Source organism: Zootermopsis nevadensis, unplaced genomic scaffold, assembly GCF_977971745.1.
Source record: "Zootermopsis nevadensis isolate Lab colony 2312 unplaced genomic scaffold, Znev_1.0 Znev_ptg000044l, whole genome shotgun sequence".
Taxonomy (NCBI): domain Eukaryota; kingdom Metazoa; phylum Arthropoda; class Insecta; order Blattodea; family Termopsidae; genus Zootermopsis; species Zootermopsis nevadensis.
Window position 1 is genome coordinate 2,698,939 of NW_028259176.1, and position 5,666 is coordinate 2,704,604.

Here is a 5,666-nt window from a genome sequence, read left to right on the forward strand (position 1 = left end):
ATTTAGATTCAAATATCTCCCGATCTGTAGGAATCAGAGACAAAACTTATGTCACTTTGAGGGAACGTATATGTCAACTTCCTGTCAGAGTTACGTCAATGTATGTGCAAGGATTTGGAGGATAGAGACATTTAAATTTTTAGAGATTATTCGAAAGTCAATTTTTAAAGGGCAAATATCTCCCGATCTGTAGGAATCTGAGAGACAAAACTTATATCATTTTGAAGGAACGTATATGTCAACTTCCTGTCAGAGTCACGTCAATGTATATCCAAGGGTTTGGAGGAAAGAGACATTTAAATTTTTCGAGATTATTCGAAAGTCAATTATTTAAAGGCAAACATCTCCCGATCTGTAGGAATCTGAGAGGCAAAAGTTATATCACTTTGAGGGAACGTATATGTCAAATTCCTGTCAGTGTCACGTCAATGTATGTCCAAGGGTTTGGAGGATAGAGACATTTAAATTTTTATAGATTATTCGAAAGTCAATATTTAAAAGGCAATTATCTCTCGATCTTAGGAATCTGAGAGACAAAACTTATGCCACTTTGAGGGAATGTATATGTCAACTTCATGTCATAGTCACGTCAATGTATGTCCAAGGGTTTGGAGGATAGAGACATTTAAATTTTTAGAGATTATTCGAAAGTCAATTTTTAAGATTCAAATATCTCCCGATCTGTATGAATCTGAGAGACAAAACTTATGTCACTTTGAGGGAACGTATATGTCAACTTCCTGTCAGAGTTACGTCAATGTATGTCCATGGGTTTGGAGGATAGAGACATTTAAATTTTTATAGATTATTCGAAAGTCAATTTTTAAAATGCTAATATCTCCCGATCTGTAGGAATCTGAGAGACAAAACTTATGTCACTTTGAGGGAACGTATATGTAAACTTCCTGTCAGAGTCACATCAATGTATGTCCTAGGGTTTGGAGGATAGAGACATTTAAATTTTTAGAGATTATTCGAAAGTCAATTTGTGAAAAGGCAAATATCTCCCGATCTGTAGGAATATCAGAGACAAACCTTATGTCACTTTGAGAGAACGCATATGTCAACTTCATGTCAGAGTCACGTCAATGTATGTCCAAGGGTTTGGATAGAGATATTTTAATTTTTCGAGATTATTCGAAAGTCAATATTTAAAGGCAAATAACTCCCGATCTGTAGGAATCTGAGAGACAAAACTTAAGTCACTTTGAAGGAACGTATATGTCAAATTCATGCCATAGTCACGTCAATGTATGTCCAAGGGTTTGGAGGATAGAGACATTTAAATTTTTAGAGATTATTCGAAAGTCAATTTCTGAAAGGCAATAATCTCCCGATCTGTAGGCACCTGAGAGACAAACCTTATGTCACTTTGAGGGAACGTATATGTCAACTTCCTGTCAGAGTCACGTCAATGTAGGTTCAAGGGTTTGGAGGATAGAGACTATGAATTTTTCGACATTATTCGAAAGTCAATTTTTAAAAGGCAAATATCTCCCGATCTGTAGGAATCTGAGAGACAAACCTTATGACACTTTGAGGGAACGTATATGTTAACTTCATGTCAGAGTCTCGTCAATGTAAGTCCAAAGGTTTGGAGGATAGAGACATTTGATACAGTACTTTTATTTTCCGTCGTTACACAAGCTTATTGTTAAAATCATATAAAATTTTCACATAAAATTGTTACATTTTAAAATTGACGACATGTTTCGATATACAATTCTATCATCGTCAGGTCTATCAAAATTAAAATTAAAATCTGGTGTATCTGTTGCTCTGCTTATATTGCTTATGTTTTATCCGTTTTTATTACATCTCCAGGCTTCTTTCATTTAATTTTGGAGACGCGTCTGGGTGCCTATATCTGCAAAATCAATTTTAATTTTCATATCGTGATTCTGGCTACCGACATAGGAAATGGAATAATATTACTCTAATTTTATATTATTTTAAGGAATTACTCAAATATATCGTAATACAAGCAAAAGAAATACAATCACAAAATATAAAGTATTATAACATACCGGGTTGTGTGTGAGGTGCGTGTCCGTTGTTATTGAATGGCAGACAGCAACTGAGTTGTAGGTATCGTGTGTAGCTATATATATTGGGTGAAAGTTGTTTAGGGGGTTTGGTCAATGGACTGTAGAATGTTAAATATCGGATTGTTCGTGTAAATGTTGCTGTCGTTTAGTGCAAGGTTTTGTTTATGTGTTCTTTGTATATGATATTTCTCTATGGTGTCTCTATGTCGTTTGTTTTGTATTATTTTTATAATGTCCATTGTATGTTCTATTTTGTTGTATGAATGTCCTGTGTTTAATATATGCTTTGCATATGCTGAATGGTCTTTATTATGTTTTATTGCTGTAATATGCTCTTTATATCTTTGATTAAAGGTGCGTCCAGTTTGGCCTATATAGGTTAACGGGCAATCATTGCATTTTAACCTATATATGCCTGGTTTTTCGTATTGATTTGTTGTGTCTATTTGTGGTTTTTGTTTCAAGATGTTTTTTATAGTGTTTTTTGTTCTAAATGCTATTTTTATGTTATTTGTTTTAAATGTTTTTGTTATATATTTGGTTTCTTTTCCTATATATGTGAATGTGGCCCATTTGTTTTGTTTATTTTCGTTTCCGTCTTCATTTATGTTGTTTATATTGTTTATTTTATTTTTGGGTTTTAATTCATAATTATTATATCCGTTTTCTATTAGAATTTGTTTTATTGTGTTACATTCAATTTGTTTGTTTACTGTGGTTATGGGATATGTATTTTTTCTGTTTATTAAGTAGTTAATAGCCATCTGTTTATGTTCATTCGGATGGCATGAAGAGGCATGAATTATGGTGCTTGTATTTGTTGGCTTTCTGTATATTTTGAATTCGAAGTTATTTTCGTTTCGTATTATAGTTAGATCTAAATAATTTAATTTATTATTTTGTTCTTTTTCTAAAGTGAATTGTATATTTTGATTTATGTTGTTAAATTCATTTAAAACATTTTTTATGTCTGTATTTTTTCCATCAAAAATCATGAGTATATCGTCAACATATCTACTATAGTATTTAATTTGATATTTATTTAATATATTTACTATGTAATCATGCTCGAGATATTGTAAGAATATTTCAGATAATATGCTCGAGGTGGGGGCTCCCATAGGTAATCCTGTTTCTTGTTTCCAATATTCATTGTTGAATTGGAAATAATTTTGGTTAATAATAATGTTAGTTATATTTGTAATTTCATTTATTAGATCTATATTTATATTCTGTCTATTTAGAATATCTCTTACAAAAAACAAAAAACACTATAAAAAACATCTTGAAACAAAAACCACAAATAGACACAACAAATCAATACGAAAAACCAGGCATATATAGGTTAAAATGCAATGATTGCCCGTTAACCTATATAGGCCAAACTGGACGCACCTTTAATCAAAGATATAAAGAGCATATTACAGCAATAAAACATAATAAAGACCATTCAGCATATGCAAAGCATATATTAAACACAGGACATTCATACAACAAAATAGAACATACAATGGACATTATAAAAATAATACAAAACAAACGACATAGAGACACCATAGAGAAATATCATATACAAAGAACACATAAACAAAACCTTGCACTAAACGACAGCAACATTTACACGAACAATCCGATATTTAACATTCTACAGTCCATTGACCCAACCCCCTAAACAACTTTCACCCAATATATATAGCTACACACGATACCTACAACTCAGTTGCTGTCTGCCATTCAATAACAACGGACAAGCAACTCACACACAACCCGGTATGTTATAATACTTTATATTTTGTGATTGTATTTCTTTTGCTTGTATTACGATATATTTGAGTAATTCCTTAAAATAATATAAAATTAGAGTAATATTATTCCATTTCCTATGTCGGTAGCCAGAATCACGATATGAAAATTAAAATTGATTTTGCAGATATAGGCACCCAGACGCGTCTCCAAAATTAAATGAAAGAAGCCTGGAGATGTAATAAAAACGGATAAAACATAAGCAATATAAGCAGAGCAACAGATACACCAGATTTTAATTTTAATTTTGATAGACCTGATGATGATAGAATTGTATATCGAAACATGTCGTCAATTTTAAAATGTAACAATTTTATGTGAAAATTTTATATGATTTTAACAATAAGCTTGTGTAACGACGGAAAATAAAAGTACTGTATTGAGGAACACAAGCATGATGCAATTAAGATATAAGAGACATTTGAATTTTTCGAGATTATTCGAAAGTCAATTTTTAAAAGGCAAATATCTCCCGATCTGTAGGAATCTGAGATACAAACCTTATGTCACTTTGAGAGAACGCAAATGTCAACTTCATGTCATAGTCACGTCAATGTATGTCCAAGGGTTTGGAGGATAGAGACATTTAAATTTTTAGAGATTATTCGAAAGTCACTTTTTAAAAGGCAAATATCTCCCGATCTGTAGGAATCTGAGAGACAAAATGTATGTCACTTTGAGGGTATGCATATGTCAACTTCCTATCAGAGTCACTTCAATGAAGGTCCAAGGGTTTGGAGGATAGAGACATTTGAATTCTTCGAGATTATTCGAAAGTCAATTTTTAAAAGGCAAATATCGCCCGATCTGTAGGAATCTGAGAGACAAAACTTATGCCACTTTGAGGGAATGTATATGTCAACTTCATGTCATAGTCACGTCAATGTATGTAAAAGGGTTTGGAGGATAGAGACATTTAAATTTTTGGAGATTATTCGAAAGTCATTATTTAAGATTCAAATATCTGCCGATCTGTAGGAATCTGAGAGAGAAAACTTATGTCACTTTGAAGGAACGTATATGTCAACTTCCTGTCAGAGTTACGTAAATGTATGTCCAAGGGTTTGGGGGATAGAGACATCTAAATTTTTAGAGATTATTCGAAAGTCAATTTTTAAAAGGCAAATATCTCCCGATCAGTAGGAATCTGAAAGACAAAGCTTATGTCACTTTGAGGGAACGTTTATGTCAACTTCCTGTCAGAGTCACGTCAATGTATGTCAAAGGGTTTGGAGGATAGAGACATTTGAATTTTTAGAGATTATTCGAAAGTCAATTATTAATAGGGAAATATCTCCCGATGTGTAGTAATCTGAGAGACAAACCTTATGTTACTTTGAGGGAACGTATATGTCAACGTCCTGTCATAGTCACGTCAATGTATGTCCAAGGGTTTTGAGGATACAGACATTTAAATTTTTAGAGATTAATCGAAAGTCAATTTTTAAAAGGCAAATATCTCCCGATCTGTAGGAATCTGAGATACAACACGTATGTCACTTTGAGGGAACGTAGAAATCAACTTCCTGGCTGAGTCACGTCAATGTATGTCCAAGGGTTTGGAGGATAGAGACATTTAAATTTTTAGACATTATTCGAAAATCAATTCTAAGATTCAAATATCTCCCGATCTGTAGGAATCTGAGAGAGAAACCTTATGTAACTTTGAGGGAACGTATATGTCAACTTCCTGTCAGAGTTACGTTAATGTATGTCCAAGGGTTTGGAGGATAGAGACATTTAAATTTTTATCGATTATGCGAAAGTCAATTTTTCAAAGGCAAATATCTCCCGATCTGTAGGAATCTGAGAGAC

The 5,666-nt window shown here is 32.6% G+C and overlaps 1 long non-coding RNA gene across 1 annotated transcript; it reads right to left on the reverse strand.

Moving 5' to 3' along the window:
• Positions 1 to 1,770: 1,770 nt before the first annotated feature.
• LOC147871699 (uncharacterized) lies at positions 1,771 to 2,090 on the reverse strand. The gene is made up of 2 exons (XR_015538403.1): positions 2,028 to 2,090; positions 1,771 to 1,867 (listed from the first exon to the last, which is right to left on the reverse strand). It is a non-coding gene; the product is annotated as an uncharacterized LOC147871699 (long non-coding RNA).
• Between the last annotated feature and the right edge of the window lie 3,576 nt (positions 2,091 to 5,666).